We start from the raw sequence: 19,513 nt of genomic DNA, 5'->3' as shown, positions 1-19,513 counted from the left end.
ATCCACCTAATGAGTCCTTCCCAAGGACTTGGGATAAGCAGATGTTGTTTGATGATGTTAAAGGGATGATGATGATGATGATGATGATGATGATGATTTCATTTCAGACATTTAGATTCAAAGGCAATTGGATTAAATCTCTAAAGTGGAACCACTTTTGGAATCAAACTCCATATTAATTCTATACTTCAAACCGCACACCAAACTTAGAATTTGATTCAGAATTTTTATCATGCATAAATGTACTTATCCTGATTGATTCTAATGTTCATACTGAATCAGTCTGGGCTGCTGAACAATTCAATAATACAAAACTAATCAATGCAAAGGGGGACGCGGTGGCGCAGTGGCTTAATGATGCTGAAAGTTGCCGGCCAGAAATGGTCGATGCTTCAGCGGTTTGAGTCCAGCCTTCGCGTTAAACAGGGTGAGCTCCTGTTTCCTCCCCAGTTCCTGTCAACCCAACAGGTCGAAAACTCACGTGAGTAGATAAATAGGTACTCTCATTCCGGTGGGAGGAAAAATGCTGGCGGTGCCTTGCAAAAAGGAGTTGGGAACAGTTGCCGGTAAGCGCGAAAAACCACGCGTGCCCAAAAAAAGGGTGCGAAGCAACGGAAACCCCGCCTCCTGCGCTCGCCAGCTGGGCTCTGCTCTAGGAAGGAGGCTCTGGCAACCACTTCCGAAAAACAATTGCCTTGAAAACTGCAAGGACTCGTCCAAGCAGTCACTGCAGGGTCAGCAATGACTGAGTACAGACAAAAAAAAAAAAAAAAAAAATCAATGCAATATTCCAAACTGAATTAATTCCTTTCTTTCAAACTGAATTAAAGTGATAGGAGAAGTTTGTCTGTTTTGTTTATTTTTGGTGTGGCATTGAAATAAAATTCTGATGATTAGATTTTGAAAGCTCTTCACAAAAGAAAGAGAGCTAGCCAAAGCAGAAACTGAATATTCTTTTCCCTTGCTTATCTTCCCTCATTTCTTTTTCTTTAAAATCCAGCTAATGTTCCTTATTTCTCATCCTCCAGATAATGATAATGATGATGTCAGATTGAATCAATTCACTGCAGGAAGAAGACCACTTCATTGATAGCAGTTTTATTTATTTGTTGAAATATCTAGGTCCCTATTTTCAATCTTCTACCTGCTGGTCGACTCAAACAAGGAAGCTTCTAGTAAAAGCCCCCAAAGCATCCCTTGCAATTACTAAATTTACAGGTCAATTTGGTAACAATTATGTCTCAGCAGCTATTAAACTACTTAAAAGCAAAATTCTGGGTTTGATGCTATATGGTGCTCAGCTGGGTATTTATAAGGAGTCTTGTCATTTAGAAATGATCCAGTCAAACTTCGGGAAAATCTTACCACAAGTTCCTTATTCAACTTCCAATGCCCTAACATGGCTAGAATTAGGCTGCATTTCCTTTGGGGCCCAATTAAGTCTTTGCTGTGTTAGAGTTTGGCTGAAGCAAGTCTACTGGAACTTCCTTAGTTCATCTCACCTTGTTGGATAGGTCCTCTTCCAGCCTAAGAAGGCAAAGTACTGATGATTTGGCATATTGCAAACTGTGGTGTTACCTTGTCAGCACTACCTGCTTTGGGACTTGATAAAATCCTGGCTGAGCTGAAGCAGAGGATTTGGGCTCTAGATATCCAAAATGACAGAGCCAAAGCCTCCACTTTTATAGCATAATTGCTGCTCCTCCCTGGTCTGTCCCTAGATATTTCTATAGCATATTATATGCTCCACATAGGAGACTATTTTATCTGGCTCAGATTAGGGTGCTACCTATTAGGGCAACAACTAGTAGATATATACACCTCCCATATAAAAGTCAAACTCTTTTTTTGTTCAGACTCAGAGGCAGAATCTGTCTCACACTGCTATTAAAATGGCCATTGTACACCCAGTGGCAATCAAGTTTAATATTTCCAATGGTTAATAATTCTAATTGCTATTGTGACCTGGAGGCTGTTACCCTTCTCTTGGATGAGTACTCTTCAGAAACCTCTATGAAGGTTGCAAAATTCTTATCAATAGCTATAGCTGTTAGAAATTGTCTGGTTCCTCCCTCATGTTATTAATTGTTAGCTGCTAATTGCTTTAGGATTTTCTCACAATTTTAAAATTGCTTTTTATATTTATTGTATTATCTTTTATTGTGTTTGGTCTTGGACCATAAATAAATTTTGATTGATTGATTCAATTTATATAGCTTACCATCTCACATACCTGACTCCATGGACCATAATCTATCATGCTGGTTGAGTTCAAGTTCTTAAATAGACTCAAAACAAAACAAAAACAATCCTACTCAAGTACTCTGAAAGAGTGACTGACCCAAAGTCACCCAGCCAGCTTTGGTGCCTAACGGAAGACCAAAACCCGGTCCTTTCTGCTCCAAAGCCAGCACCTTAAGTGCTACACCAAATTGGGTCTCAGGATACGAATTGCTAATCAGGGAAATAAAATTTCTCTGAATTTTGCATTTTTCCATATAAAGACAGAGCGAAAGCTTAAAGGGAAGTATCAAAGTGTTTTAAAATGCATTTTTAATATAAATATATTTCTGTGAAGTAGTACTGTATTTCCCCTTCCAAAAGGCATTTTTCCACAGAACTATATGGCTAGAGTCAAGCATTTATTTCAGAACTTGTTGTTATTCCTTTTAAGGTGGTGCCAAGGTAAGATAATTGTATGGGAAGTGGAGAAAAGGATAAAAAGAAAAAAAGAAAAAAAAGACACAAAAACATACAGGGCATATATATTCACATACACACATACATATACCTGTATGCAGTTGTACAGTAAACATTTCAATGAATGGAAGTCATAATTGGTAAGTTACTGATTTATAAATTGCTAATGACATCAATTCTGCAGATCACTGAATAGTTGGAACCATATGTTTGTCTTTCCGATGCTGAACGATAAGTCTTTTGGCTGTAAGTAAGGTACATAAAATCCACTTTCTTTGTCCAGATGTCAAGTCCCAAGTGACAGGAATAAACTTAAAAAAAAAATTGAACATATTGAATCTCAAAGTTGAATTAATGCAAATAATAACCTCTTTCTGAAATGGAACAACTGTTGGACACTGTAGAAACATATGTTTAAATAAAGCCTAATTTCATTGCATCTCCAACAACATAACCATTTACTCCAGGCTTTGCTGTATCAACACAATGAAGACATTTCTGAAATATTATTTCTTGTTGAAAAATACTGTATGTAATTCATAATCTACTGAAATTTGGGGTATGTGATTGTAGTGAAGAAAATGAGAGGGATTTGGAGGGCTTGAAGATTATGAGTGTTTGGGAAGTGATTATGAAAGGTGTTGTGGGGGGAAAGAGTGAAAATGAAAAAAGAATGAAGAAAGAAAGAGTGTGCACACTGGAGAGGCATCAAGCCAGATGTTATGATGGCATGAAGGATTCTGCTCCTGGAACGACACTGGTGAAAAGCAAAAAGGAAGTCTAGCCAAACATGGGTGGAAGCTCAGGACCAAACCTTTACTATAACTGCAAGAGTGCCAAAACAGCAGTACCTTTCCATTCTTATTGCATCCTTGGATTTCCATCCAGCATCCTCCTTTAAAGTGATCCCAACTTTTTTGGAGAAGAACAGGCAAAATAATATCTGTTGGCCACTGGGAAGCATTTGCAGTGCATCCAGAGGATAAAATCATTCAGATTTATTCAGAGTCCATCCATCCCTAATATTTACTTATTATATTAATTGATCAATCAATTAATGTTGTTTGACTCACCAAGCCTGCATTATCTGACAGGTATTTTTGCACCGATTCACCTGTATTTTGGGTTAGCTAAGGTGAAGCACAGTGGGATTTTTTATTATTATTTATTTTTTCTTGAGTAGTGATGGATACAATTGGGCTGCCAAGTCACATATCTAGTGTTTTATATCTATTGCTCATAAAACATGGTTGTTTTTACTTGTACTCTGCCTTGAGTATTCCTGGATTTGTTGTCAATAGATATTATAAATGTGAATGAATGAATGAATTAATTAATTAATTCATTATATTTGTACTAAATTTGACATGCCATTTTTATATTTCACTATGTTTGAATGGGATAAATAAATACTTTGAAACCACTTGATATAGCAGCCTTGGTGAGGGTAAACAGTCTTGGGTCTGCTCAGTGCCTAGATGGGAGACTATGTGAGTAATTTTGGTAGGGGACAGAGCTTAACTGAAACAGCAGTTTAAGTGGGAACATGGTCTTAGTTCCAACCAACAATAGAAGAAATCAGCAATCTAAATCATGCATTGAGCCTCCAAAGATGCAAAAACAAATGTCCATTTTCATTGCATGATGTACATAAAAAAGTTGTGCTCCCTGGGAAGCAAGACTAAATTATGGCCTTGGTGTACCTGTGATGCTTTTGGAATGGATATTAGTGAAGAAGTCTTCTTCTTTCTACCCATTTTGTAAATGAATACCTTAAGCCTCACTAACTTTACCTGAAAGCCTTTTACACAGACTTAGTTAAGGATTTATAGATCTTGGAGAAAGTGATTTATTTGGCAGAAGTGAACCCAAAGTCAACTGTGATTACCTATTCAGAGATGCGGGGGGGGGGGGAGAGACAGCTCAGAGGAATACTGGGGCTGAAAAAGATTGCCTTATTTTGATATTAAGCATCTCCAGTTATAGCTCTGCAAGTGACTACTAACTGATATTTCATATATGTGACACCCAACCTTATGCAAACACAACATGAAAACATGTTAGTGTGTAGGGAAGTAAGGGAAGGAGAAGATCAAAGAAAGTAAGATGAGAAAAACCAGAAAGTAGTTTAGTGGAATGTACCTTGTTGGAAGAAAGCAGAATTTCATGCTTAATCTTGAAGTTTTTTTTTTTTTTTATGAGACAACGATATGTCTTAATTATACATGACTTAGAACTAATTTGATTATTTTTCCCCCGATAGAAATGGAAATGCAATTGTGTGATATTAACTTCCCATCTTACATATGACAGGCAAAAAGAAAAAAGACTGTGTGAGAGATCAGAAGAACTTATTTGATATACAAATCAAATCAAATCTTTATTACAGTCATAGACCAGCATAAGGTGGGTTGCAGTGATTAAAAAGAAGTGTAAGTATGTGTTTGATTTGATTTTTGTGAGAGATCGGAAGAACTGATTTGATATACAAAGCAGAGAAGGCCAAACCAGACAAATCTCAGTTCCATTGTGCCTCTGGATCATTTTTTCTTTCTTCCTGGTGAAGCCAATTTCCTCTGCAAATATTTTTGGTCAGGCAAAGCACATCTTATCACTCTCATCCCACATCCCATGTTTGCATGTGTGCTTCTCACATCTTTCTTTACTTTATGATCTCCCTTCCAGAGGCACAGACACAGACAGACACTCCTGCATATTCATCAAATAACCTGATTTATGGCTGACAGAGCTATATAATCTGGGACAATATTGCAGTGGTAAAAAAAAAAAAAAGGACCAGGTATCCAGTCTCTGTCACAGTGAAAGACAAATGTCCATGGAGGCACAGTGCCAGTAACTGGACAGGGAGGAACCATTTCCACAACAGGCTTGTAGGACTAATTGAAGTTGAACAAATTGTTGTTCCTGACTCCATCATCCTTGGCCTTGTCTCCAAGGTGCCCTAGACTGTCCACTTTGTGTCAGGAGAAGAAGGAAAACACTAATTACAAACTGGAACAAGGAAAGATGGCTTTCGGCTGTCTTAGCAGCTGGCTGGAGATGAGATGGAGGACTTCATATCATGAAAACCTGTTCCCCAAAACAGTTAGTAAAATACTGTGTCTTCAAGTAATGGCAAGCAGGATGTGAGGATAAGCCCAAAGGAGAGGTTTTCCTTGATTCAAGTTTGATGAGTGGTGTGCTGGATAGTTCTGCTATTTTAATATTTTCAGCTTGATAGGAAAAATGTTTCTGAATTATGTTTTCAAATAAGAAAAATTTTGGGGTGAAATTCTCATGGATAGAGATAGAATTAAAGGGGGGGAGTGAGTGAGAGTGAAAGATATTTATTATGATCAATGACCAATCCATAAAACACACTGCATACATAAAACTAATATTATTAATTAATTAAGCATCTCAATCAAACTGCTGTACTTCTTACATATTATATGACCAAATTTGCCCATACTTATAGAAATAGAATCACTTGAGTCTGAAAGCAAGAGTTGCAAAAAGGAAGCTGATCAGAGTGCCTGGAGAATTGGGTTAGGTGTGGGGTTATCATCTTACAGAGGGTGTCAGCATAAAGCAAACAGTATAAGACATCTCTGACAATTTCAGTGTCTTCTTCTCTGTATCGGCATAGTGTAGATTTGAATTAAATGTCCTTATATTACTCCTCTCGAACCACCAATGTGAATCATCTTAGGGTTAGGGCCCTGCTGAGTTTGGGGACAGTAATATGACTTAAGTGTCTAGCAGGTCTGGAAGGGGTGTGAGGGCTATTTCAAAATACAACTTTAGGGAAGGATATCAGATCTGAGCAAATATTGTTGTCCATAAGTCATTGCTTGATTGCCTGTACTGTGTGCTTACATCCTATATACACACCTGAATTAAGGAAAAACTTGAGAGCTCCAGTTTATTGCTTTGGTCCAAAATGAAACAAAATTATCAGAAGAACCCAGAAGAGGTTAGACCTGCCAGGATAAATACACTTCAGTCCAGTATGTAAAAACGTGTATCCAGGTGCTGGATTCAGTCTTACTGATGCCAGCCTTGTGATATAAGATTGCATTTGAAATACAACATGGGATTTGGAATATGGTTCTAAGGAAGTTAGTTTGAACCCTTTCCAAAAATGGTATATGGAACTAACTGGGTGCCCAACAGTAATTGTGGACAAACTTGGGCTGAATGCATTTGAAGTGCATCAGGAATATACTGTAGCATGCTCCTTTGGTGTAAAAAAAAATTTAAAAAAAATGTAGGGCTGTGGCAGATTCTGGAGCTTTTTGGAGTACTTATTCCCTATGCATTCTATGAGTGGTTGTGGCATGGAATATAATACTAAGATAGTTAAATATCTTAATCTGCTCAACACACTGAAATGTGATGCTCTTCCACATATTTTTAATTAGGAAGTAGCTGAGAGGAATTTGTGAGTGTTCTGTTTTTCATTCTATAATCATCCTGCTGAGGGCATAGTGGTTCAGTTAAATCCTATGGGAGCTATTATGAGGGAACTTATAATGACAGAGAGAGCAAATTTTCAGAAAGTTGAGAAACAAATTTTGGCACAAAATTTGTTTCAGTCCCTTAAAACTCTCAGCATAAGGCATCCAGAATGACTCCACATGTTCCATTTCCATTTGAGCCTTATTTTGTCAGCTGTGGTGAAAATGGATTCATGCTGGATCTTTGTTGGAGGAAAGAGAATGGGACTTAGAAAGGAGTGGCTCCTATCACTTTATCAGGACATAAGTGTGTAAGTGTATAGGTTGGGAGTTTAATGCAGAATCTTAAAAAAATGTTTTCCCTACACATTAAAACAAAGTATCAAGCTTGTATTTTATTCAGTATTCATCTCCATTTGTGGTGTATTTAAGGAAAGCGTGGTCCAACTAGAATTACTGATGAAAACCACAGAAGAGGGGCTACAGAAAATACAGAGATGGGCACCACTTTTTGAATGGTTAAAGCAACCTGTACCTCTAAATCAGTGTTTCTCAACCTTAGCAACTTTAAGATGTGTGGACTTCAACTCCAAGAATTCTGGCAGGGGAATTCTGGGAGTTGAAGTCCCCCCATCTTAAAGTTGTTGAGGTCAAGGAACCATGCTGTAAACTATTACTTCATCTCAGATCTCATTCAAGGCATGTCAACATCTGTGAAGATCGAATAGAAGCAACAATTCATTCTCCAAAAGTCAAGAACTCCTGTATTGACATTCACAGAAAGTAAACCAACGAGGCCACTGTTGACCTAACCCTCAGTAATGGGGATATCCTCTATAGAGATAGAAGTAGAGACTGTATTGACTAAAGGAGTAGACCGGAGCATCAAAATCTTGTCTAATGTCTACTATTCCACTGCAAAGTTATTAATGCCAACTGCAGAAAATATGATATTTGGTTGTCTGAAAATATTTATGAAAAATATGCATAATCTGTCAAGACAGAAGCCCAGGGAACTGGGAAGAATAATTTATAGATACAGGCATTATTAAAATCCGCATAACTATCAGGAGTGCATAAAGATATTTTAAAAAGTTATGTTCCTCTGCAATGAACTAGTCCAGTAAATGCTTTATTACAGTTTGAGTGTTTGGGAATGTAGCTACGTGCAGGGTTGGCACATCTTGCTTTCCTCTTACCTGGGCAGCAGATAAGACCATAAATGGGCGCAGGTACAAATCATCACCCTTATTTTCACAGAAGTTGGTGTACCAATAATTTCCAACCCAGGAATTATTAAAAAGAATACAATCTCCCTTCTACAGTCTATATGCTATTAGCATGGTTTATTCACTGCTAGACCTTGAAAAACCAGGAACTGGTTTTTATTACAGGATAGGCAGAATATATAGCTAAAGCTGGGCAAAATCTGGGAATCTGGGCACTCAGGCTTATCGGGGGATATCTCCTTGTTCTTCATGGGGAAACTTTTATATGCAATGCGATATAACAAGATTATCCTGCAAAATTCATGTTAGTTAATCTTTGCATGGGAAGAAATTTGTCCAGTTTGTGATGCCCTGAAAATAAATAAATGTAACCCAGCAGTTCAAGACTTGTACAAGAAAAACTGGTTGTTTCTTAGAACAGAGGAATCATTATACTAAGTGGAATTCTGAGGAACCACTGTGCTCATGTGATCATTCCTTGAGGCCATCTCTATGAAGTGTTTGGGGAAACTGAATAATCTGCCTGCACACCTCCTTTCTGACCCCCAATTTTATCTGAAAAACTAAATCACCTGGGAATATATTAATCTTGACTTGTAAAGTTGTCATAGCTATGGTATATGAGACTGAATAAAATATTTACTGTGGAGTCCAAAAATATACCAGTCTCCCAGTCTGGTCTAACATTCCTTTACAATTTAGAATTTCTCTAAATGCCTCTCAAAATCTAAAGTGAACATGTCCTGATTTCTTGCTAATACAACTGGCCTAGTTCCATTTTTTTTTATTTTTTATCCCTCCTTTATTACTTTATAAGTAACTCAAGGTGGGGAACATACAAAATACTCCTTCTTCCTCCTATTTTCCCTACAACAACAACCCTGTGAGATGAGTTGGGCTGAGAGAAAGTGGCTGGCCCAAGGTCACTCAGCTGGCTTTCATGTCTAAGGTGGAACTAGAACTCACAGTCTCCTAGTTTCTAGGCCAGTACCTTAACCAATACACCAAACTGCCTCTCACTGGTTCCATTTTGACATGTTTAGCATATTTTCTGAAAAAATGAAACTATGGTAGGTTATTGCTACCATAATCAATATACTGTATAATGTCAAAAACACAGTGCATTCTTGGAAAATTATGAGCAGATGAGTGACGAATTTTGGTCTCTCATAGCACATTCAGGGAGTTAGAATCCAGTAATTCTACTGTTGTCATCACATGGGGCTGCCCTTGAAGAGTATCCAGAAGCTTCAACTGGTGCAAAATGCAGCACTGCAGGCAGTTATATCCCTAGGGTGGTATATGTTGCACCTCTGCTTTGTGAGCTGCACTGGTTGCCAGTTTGCTTCCAGGTCCAATTCAAGGTGCTGGTTTTGATCTTTAAAGCCCTTCATGGCATGGGGCCAGGTTATCTGAGGGACTGCCTCTCCCTGATTACATCTGCCTGTCCCATCAGATCTGGCAGAGTAGGCATGCTGCGGATCCCGTCTGCCAGAGAATTACATCTGGCAGGTTCCAGGAGGTGGGCCTTCTCTGCTGTGGTGCCTGCCTTGTGGAATCTTCTCCCCCCAAAAGTGAGATTAGCTCCATCCCTCTTAACAGTCCACAAGTCCCTCAAGACCTGGCTGTGTAAACAGGCCTGGAGCTCCCAGGGGACTGGGGAGATTTTATGATGGCTCTCTTATTAATTTTATCCCCTCCTGTTTTGTGTGTTTTTACTGTTTTTTATATGTAGTTGTTTGTATGTATTTATTTTTTTAATTGTTGTATGCTGCCCAGAGTCACCTTGTATGAGATGGGTGGCTATATAAATATGATAAACAAACAAACAAACAAACCCCCAACTCCTAGGCCTCTGGTAGAGGACTCAAGATTGAGGAAGACACACATCACCCATAAGGTTGAGAGGGGATTTATTATTAGTAGTATAACTATTATTATTACTAATACCCTAATCCTGGGACATTGGAGATGTTCTTTCAGGAATCAACCAAGAGGTTCTTTCCATAGTATAATAAAAAGTGCCTAGAGCAGTTAACATTTCCCAAAATCCAATTGTACTGAATGTTTTATTTGACGTAGTCAAAATCTCTAGTATTTGCATCTAGGATAGTCAATGTCTTGGCTTTGTCATGTTTCAGTTACTTGGAAGTGAATGACAGTCACCAGAAGTGTAGGGAATAATATAAAAGTTTAATCAGTAGGTAGGCTGAATCTGCATAAAAACTAAACAAAAACTATTCCTTGGTATATTGTGTTGTACAATTCTTGAAGAAAATAGCAGGATAAACAAAAGGATTAGATACAATCAGTCCTTCAGCTTGTTTCCCTTAGATCTCATTCCTATTCAAACCTGGCACTTATCTGAACTAATAATCAGCCCAAGTTATTTAGTTGCCTGTGATCAGACCTAGTCAAAGCTCATAATTTTTCTCCATTCTTTTGGCACTTGAAGTACAAGTCCCCCGAGTGTCATCTTCTATTTGCTACTGGAAATACCTCTTTAGTCAGCTTTATATTAAAGGTTAAAAGAAACAAACAAACCCTGAAATCAACATAACTGTGACATGACTATTACGTAGGCATATTCCTAAGAAGACATTCCTTAGTTTAGGATCCACAGTAGCCAAAGAATATGCAAATTTGTATCCTATCAGGCCTCTTTCAGCTCTCAAAAAGTACCTACCATGAAATTATTACAAGGTGTTGCTTTGTTGAATAAATGGTCATGGCCATAACTGGTCCTGCAGCTGGAAGACAGCTTTGAGCTAAGATATGTAGGCAAGGTTTGGAACTCCAAGTCAAGATGATCTACTGCTTGGCCTGAGAGTAGCAAAAAGTTACTACTGTTTCACCTCTCATAAGCCCAGAGGAAGCCGTAGGAGCCTGTTGTCATTCTTACATTATCAACAACCATGAACTTTGAATAGGCACTCTCAATTATCTTGGCTTATGATCTTCCATAATAAGTCTTTACAGTAACAATTTGGTTTCTCATCAGGTTTTTCTTTCAGAGTAGAATTCCAAGGTTTTGCATGTTTCCAAGAAATGGTAAAAACTTATTGAAAAATATCCTGCAGTCTTCTTAAAGGTCACTGAAAATGTCCTTATCTGTGAAGGTGGTCATTACTGCAATGACTTCCTGGCTGATCTGATTTTCTTGAGCACTGCCTGTTTGGAAGGGCAGATGCAAAAGCTGGGCTGAAAATGAATCTCCACACACAGACTCTAACGAAGGTCAACCATCCAAGCTTCAGCATGGGTGGTTCCACATTAGATTGTACTAGGAAATGAGTGAGTGATGAGCTTTCCAAATAAGTGTTTAGACCTGAGTAGAATTTTCTTCTACTCCAAGTGGCAGCATGCAGAAATACCTGGAAATCCAGCCATCCAGCCATAAACTTGTCCAGTGTCAGCATGCAGCACGGGTCTTAATAACTAACCTTGCCCTCCAGAATGGGAAGACCTGCACTAATCCCTGCAGTGCCATGGTGCCAGGCCTATGCCAGTCTAACCAGGGAATGTGCAAGTACAGAACACCGCAAAAGAATCCTAGTAAACTGGCCAACCATGAATGGAATAAAGATACCTGTAAGCACAATGTTTAAAGGAAAGCAGCATCTGTGAAATCCAAGAATCCTAGTAAGATTAAAAGTGGGACTGGACAGTGTGGGAGCTAAAATTGCTGAAAAGATTTATGAGTATTTATAGGAAAATTTCATAAGCTGGAAAAGATTCAACAGTATGACACAAGCTCTTCTATCAATTTCCTGACTAGAGTTTGTGGCATCAATCATACTGCCTCTGGGAAACTTGTTCATAAAGACACTAAAACATTGGAATATTTAAGGAAAAATGAACATAAATTGATCCATCATTGTCAGATTAGTTTTAAACATTCAATGACTCTAAGAAGAGAATACTAAGGAAGAAGATGCTTGAGCTGCTAGAAATCATGTTGAGTGAGGTAAAAGAAAGTGGACACCAAATACATTGCTATTGTCTGACGCAGTTTTCACTGAGGTGAAGAATCAAGTGGAGATACACACAGACATACAGTACTGTGCAAACAGTTTTAAGCAGGTATGAAAAAATGCTGCAAAGTAAGAATGCTTTTAAAAATATATATTGTAATTGTTTATGTTTATCAATTTACAAAATGCAAAGTGAGTGAACAGAAGAAAAATCTAAATCAAGTCAATATTTGGTGTGACTGCCCTTTGGCTTCAAACCAGCATCAATTCTTACACTTGCACACTTTGTACACTTGCACAAAGTCAGGGATCTTGTAGGATTAGAGTCAGGTGTTTGATTAACCAATTATACCAGGCAGGTGCTAATGATCATCAATTTCATATGTAGGCTGAAACACAGTTGTGAACTAAAACAGAAACAGCTGTGTAGGAGGCTTAAAACTGGGTGAGGAACAGCCAAACTCTGCTACTAAGGTGAGGTTGTGGAAGACAGTTTCATGTTACAGGTCATACACCATGGCAAGACTGAGCACAGCAACAAGACACAAGGTAGTTAGACTGCATCAGCAAGGTCTCCCCCAGGGAAACATTTCAAAGCAGACTGGGGTTTCAGGATGTGCTGTTCAAGCTCTTTTGAAGAAGCACAATGAAATGGGCAATGTTGAGGACTGTAGATGCAGTGGCTGGCCAAGGAAACTTAATTCAGCAGATGGAAGACACATCATGCTTACTTCCCTTTGACAGCAGAAGATGTCCAGCTGTGCCATCAGCACAGAACTGGTGGAAACCTGTGGGACCCAGGTACACCCATCTACTGTCTGGAAAGTCTGGCCAGAAGAGGTCTTTATGGAAGAATTGCAGCCAAAATGCCATACCTCTGATGTGGAAACAAGGCTAAGCAAGTCAACTATGCACAAAAACATAGGAACTGGGGTGCAGAAAAATGGCAGCAGGTGCTCTGGTCTGATGAGTCAAAATGTGAAATAATTGCCTGTAGCAGCGGGCAGTTTGTTCGCTGAAGGGCTGGAGAGTGGTACAATAATGAGTGTCTGGAGGCAACAGTGAAGCATGGTGGAGGTTCCTTGCAAGTTTGGGGCTGCATTTCTGCAAATGGAGTTGGAGATTTGGTCAGGATCAATGGTGTCCTCAGTGCTGAGAAATACAGGCAGATATTTATCCCCAAATTTATTCTGCAGCAGGACAATGACCCCAAAGATATAGCCAATGTCATTAAGAACTATCTTCAGCATAAAGAAGAACAAGGAGTCCTGGAAGTTATGGTTTTGACCCTACAGAGCCCTGATCTCAACATCATCAAGTCTGTCTGGGATTACATGAAGAGACAGAAAAATTTGAGGCAGCCTACATCCACAGGAGATCTGTGGTTAGTTCTCCAAGATGTTTGGAACAACCCACCTGCCAAGTTCCTTCAAAAACTGTGTGCAAATGTACCTAGAAGAATTGATGCTGTTTTGAAGGCAAAGGGTGGTCACACCAAATATTATTTGATTTGGATTTCTCTTCTGCAAATCACTTTGCATTTTGTAAATTGATAAACAATTACAATATATATTTTTGAAAGCATTCTTACTTTGCAGCATTTTTTCACACCTGCCTAAAACTTCTGCACAGTACTCTGTGTGTGTGTCATTTTTTTTTGGATTAAGTTATGGAACAACTGGAAAACATCAACTTCTTTACAGACACACTGTGTAGGACAGAAATCCAATACATGGGATTGTGTCAACTCTCAAAGATGATGGAACTCTACATCCTTACTGAATAATTGATATCAGACTACAAATTTCAGTACCTTTTTTAGTTGCATTGTAGGTTGATTTTCTCCCTCTCTATACACACACACACTATATATATACATACAGTCATGTGAAAAAGAAAGTACACCCTCTTTGAGTTCTATGGTTTTATGTTTCAGGACATAATAAAAATCATCTGGTCCTTAGCAGTTCTCAGAAGTAGGTAAATGCAACCTCAGATGAACAACACATGACATCTTACACCATGTCATCATTTATTTTACAAAAAGAAAGCCAAAATGGAGAAGCCATGTGTGAAAAACTAAGTCCACCTTTACTGCTTCCATGGGTATGAAGAGGCTAAGTAACAGCCAGGTGCTGCTAATCAAATGCCCTTGATCAATTGATCATCAGCAAGTATGACTACCTCTAGAAAAGCAGAGATTTTAGTAGTGTGCTGGTCTCGAGTGTTGAGGTGTGTGTTAACAGAGTTCCAAAAAGTAAAGACATCAGCAATGATCTTAGAGAAGCAATAGTTGCTGCCCATCAATCAGGGAAGGGATATAAGGCCATTTCCAAACAATTTAAAGTACATCATTCTACAGTGAGGAAGATTATTCACAAGTGGGAAACATTCAAGACAATTGCCAATCTTCCCAGGAGTGGATGTCCCAGCAAATTCATCCTAAGGTCAGACCATGCAATGCTCAGAGAAATTGCAAAAAATCCAAGAGTGACATCTCAGACTCTACAGGCCTCAGTTAGCATATGAAATGTTAAAGTTCATAACAGTACAATTAGAAAAAGACTGAACAAGTATGGTTTGTTTGGAAGGGTTGCCAGAAGAAAGCCTCTTCTCTCTGAAAAGAACATGGCAGTACGGCTTAGGTTGGCAAAGTTGCATCTGAACAAATCACAAGACTTCTGGAACACTTCCCTTTGAACAGATGAGACCAAAGTGGAGATGTTTGGCTGTAATGCACAGTGCCACATTTGGTGAAAACCAAACACAGCATATCAGCACAAACATCTCATACCAACCATCAAGCACAGTGGTGGAGGGGTGATGATTTGGACTTGTTTTGCAGCCACCGGACCTGGGCACCTTGCAGTCATTGAGTCTACCATGAACTCCTCTGTATACCAAAGGATTCTAGAGTCCAATGTGAGGCCATCTGTCCGACAGCTAAAGCTTGGCCAACATTGGGTCATGCAACAGGACAATGATCCCAAGCACACCAGCAAATCTATAACAGAATGGCTGAAAAAGAAAAGAATCAAGGTGTTGCAATGGCCCAGTCAAAGGCCAGACCTCAACCTGATTGAAATGCTGTGACGGGACCTCAAGAGAGCTGTGCATAGACAAATGCCCAGAAACCTCCATGAACTGAAGCAATGTTGTAAAGAAGAGGGGGCCAAAATTCCTCCACAACAAGGTGAGAGACTGATAAAGTCATACAGAAAACAATTACTTCAAGTTATTGCTGCTAAAAGGTGGCTCTACAAGCTATTGAATCATAAGTTGTGTTTAGTTTTTCACACATGGCAAAATCTGTCAACTTCACCAACCATTCCTCTATAGTGGGTAATATCGAAACTTTACATCTCTGTGCATATAGTAATCTTGCCACAGTAACCATATATTAAAATAATTTTCCATGGAATCTTTCTAACTGGTTATCCATTAGTCCTAAAAGGGAAAGTTCTGGCTTCAATTGAATATTGATCTTTAAAATCCTCTGTATCAAAATATGTATTTGAATCCAATTTTTTTTAGCTCTTTTACACATCCACCAAAGATGATAAAATGTCCCTTCATATTGTTCACATTTGCAACACACATTTGAAGTACCTTTATACATTCTAGATAATTACTCTAGCACCATGCATCAACGATACGTCATTTTATAAAAATTCTCTTTGTGATCATAACAGTGTAAATTTCAACACTTTTATTGTAGGTTGATTCTCAAGGATCAATATTACTGTGGAATTCTGTACTTCTATGGAAGTCATAGATGTTCAGTAAGAACATGTGAAGATACCACCTGTAGATACTGAGAAATATTTGATTACAATCAATGGAAGAAATGGAAGCCAAAGGGATGCAGTGAATATCTTATGTCTAACGCTGGATCTCTTGAAATCTCTTTTCTTCAGTAGAGATGTTGGCAAGCTAGCCTGTGATTATAATTTATTGCTTGAGCTCATGGAAAATCTTCAGCTGGGAATTAGTAGGGGATGGGGGTGTATGGCTGTTTAAAAGAAATGAGACACTTGAGTATTCTGCATACCCAGTTCTTTTTTTATGCTTCTACATTAAATTGTTTGTTTTAATCACTTATATGTTGGAGAATAACTTCAAAATACGGAGGCGGCATAGTTTAATTAGACAGAGAGGAAGAAGAGGATTCTTCCTCTTGAGAACATTTCGAAAATGGATATGAGTGGAACTCTAAAAGGTGCTTCTCTTTGATAAAACTTGCAGGAAAGTTTTATCCCCCACTCACACACTTCTAAGCAGCTGAGCATCAGTGACGTTTTGCCCAGACTAACCAAAGTAAATTCTCCACATCCAAGAGTACATATGCAAATGGCATGTCCTTCAAGGTAGATTGGCTTGTTGGAGCTATATTCTCATCCAGGAGAAATGAAGCTTTGAGTTGGAGGACATCTGCTTTTCACAATCCTTCCAGTCATTCTGCTCCCATTATACCTCATTTTCTGCTCATTTCCTACAATTCTGCAAAGGTTGCCTCCTTTTGCTTAATATTCATCACAACATAGTAGCAAAATTGGGATTAGAACTTTGCATCTATCTAAATCAGGTTATTCAAATGTGCATATGCTAGACTGCAGTAAAATTCAAGGCATCAAACTCTCTTTACAGCTTAAGGAAAATTTTTGATTATGTGCCGTCAAGTCACTGTCAAGTCTTACTGACCACATAGATCAACCTTCTTCAGAATGATGTGCCCCCTGTAAGGTTTGCTGCATTCACCACTGAACAGAAACCTTGTGAGGCACAGGCTCGGACAAAAGCTAGTTTATTCAGGTGTAATGCATAGCGGTTATAGACAAAGCCAGGATTGGCCTGGCATGGTTTCTTACAGTAGTTTTATACAGTTCCCCCCTTACCCACAGTTACCCCTCAATTCCACCCCTTGCCCTTGGCTACCCATCTGTCCATTGCAATCTTCCTTCCCCTTGCCTTGATGGCAGATTCAGCCAGTTTCTGTTGTGTTGTAATCTTCTTCCTTTGTCTGCCTTGCCCTTGCATTCCTGGAGCTTTTCTCATGGTGAGTTGGAGTGGCTGTTTTAATCTGGTTTCTAATTGGCCGCTGATTGCCTCTGGATTGCTGCACTCCCAGTGTATTGTAAGCCGGAGTTGCCCAGGGTCTCTGGGGAGCCGGCTGCGCTCCAGTTGCCGCTTCTAGATGACTCCCTGCTGCGAGTTAACTGCCCATCCCCTGCCGGTAGTTTACCTGCAGTTGCCTTGTTTCCTTGACTTGATCACCTATTGTCTGAGGCGGTGAAACTGACCAACGGCTCTGAGCTAGCAGTGTGTGCTTCCTAGGCTGAATCTGACACCCCCAACCTTTCTCCCAACAGTGCACCTTTGCCACTGTAATTAAGTCCATCCACCTTGCTGCTGTTAATCCTCTTCTCCTTCCTTCCACCTTTCCCAGCATTATGAATTTCTCAAAGGAGCTGGGGTGAGCCTGATCATTTGTGCCTCGAGTGAGAATTCTGAATTGATTTGTTCTATGAACCATTTGTTGCTTTCTTGGCTGTCCATGGTATTCTCAGGAGTCTTCTCCAACTCCAAAGTTCAAAAGTATCAACACTTTTTCTATCATCTTCAAAGTCCAGTTTTTGCTTTCATGGAGTGTCACAGAGAAAACCAGTGCCTGAACAATTTGGGTCTTTGTCAATCATCCCAGCATCTGAATATCTTTTCTAATACCTGCATTGCTGCTCTATGAAGTTCTAGTCTGTGGCATATTTCTTTACTCCCTAGTTCCTTTATTGTTAATAATCAATCCTAAAAGGCAGAAACCATCCACCACTTCAATATCTTCACTGAGGCTTCTTGCTATACTTTTTTCATTAGTTTTGGTTTCTTTATATTTAATGATAAAGGTGGTCCTTGCTTAACAACCACTTGTTCAGTGACAGTTTGAACTTGTGATGGGACTGAGCAAAAGGTACTTACAACCTGTCCTCAAAGTTCCAGCCTTCACAGCATCCCCGTGGTCACGATTGTTGCTCAGATTGCTATTATGACATTGCAGCATCCCACAGTCATGTGGTCCCCATTTGTGACCTTTACTGGCTTCCTACAAATAAAGTCAATGGGGAAGACAGCAGGAAGTCACAAATGGCAACCACATGACATCCTTGTTTAATGAATGCATGGGATTTGCTTAATGATGGCAACCGGGAAGTGCTGGGTCTGCTGTCACTAAGTGACACAATCATGTGACATTTTGCTTTATGACCACATCATTTAGCGATGGAAATTCCAGTCCCAATTGCTGTAGTTAACTGAGAACTACCAGTAGTCTTTTTTTTTTCTCACTATGTTCCTTTATTTTCATTACTAATGCTTACAGACCATTTGAATTTTCAGCTATTAGAGTAGTGTATAGCATAGATTATTGATGGTTCTTCCTCCAATTTCGAAAACACACTCATCTTCCAATCCAGCCTCCCTCAAGGTATATTTGACATATAGGTTGAATAACTAAGGGAACAGCATATTGCTTTTCTTTGCTTCTTTCTTGAACCTTTTCATTATGTTCTATCCAGACTGTAGCTTGCTGGCTCGTGTATGGATTTTGTTGTGAGATTCTCATTTTCCTAATGACATTCCACAGCCTGACATGGTCAACATAATCAAAGGCTTTTCTATAGTCAGTGAAGTACATATTGGCTTTTTTCCCCTTTTGTATTCTTTGGCTTTTTCAATTATTCAACATGCATCAGCAATAATGTCTCTTATTCCTAGGCATGTTCTAAAATGTCATTGCTTTTCTACACAGGGATCTAATGTACATTGGATGATCCTATGCCTTATTTTGCTAGCATGTGAAATTAAAGATATTATGTGATAGGTTGCACATTCTGTTAAATCTCCTTTTTCTTTTTCTTTTTCTTTTTTTTTTGGGGTACTGGTATGTAGACTGATTCATTCAATATTATTATAGAACAGCAATTTTTTGTGACTGAAGAATTATTTGGCTTTATAAAGATTAAAATAAAAAGCCAGATTCCAAAAAAAGTTTCGTTTCGTCTCTTCTCTTCTCTTCTCTTCTCTTCTCTTCTCTTCTCTTCTCTTCTCTTCTCTTCATGGGGTTAGCCCAAATCTGATTTTGAGGTTGAGAAATGGG

At 38.9% G+C, this 19,513-nt stretch overlaps 1 pseudogene; it reads left to right on the top strand.

Annotated features, from left to right (window-relative positions):
* Positions 1-11,751: 11,751 nt before the first annotated feature.
* LOC103049769 (DNA polymerase beta pseudogene) lies at positions 11,752-12,468 on the top strand (annotated as a pseudogene).
* The last annotated feature ends 7,045 nt before the right edge of the window (positions 12,469-19,513 follow it).

Source organism: Python bivittatus, unplaced genomic scaffold, assembly GCF_059951505.1.
Source record: "Python bivittatus isolate LINGU-HERP-01145 unplaced genomic scaffold, Pbiv_v1 ctg000060_np1212, whole genome shotgun sequence".
Classification (NCBI taxonomy): Eukaryota; Metazoa; Chordata; class Lepidosauria; order Squamata; family Pythonidae; genus Python; species Python bivittatus.
Note: the sequence above shows the minus strand (reverse complement) of the source record. Positions and strands in the feature narration are given on the sequence as shown.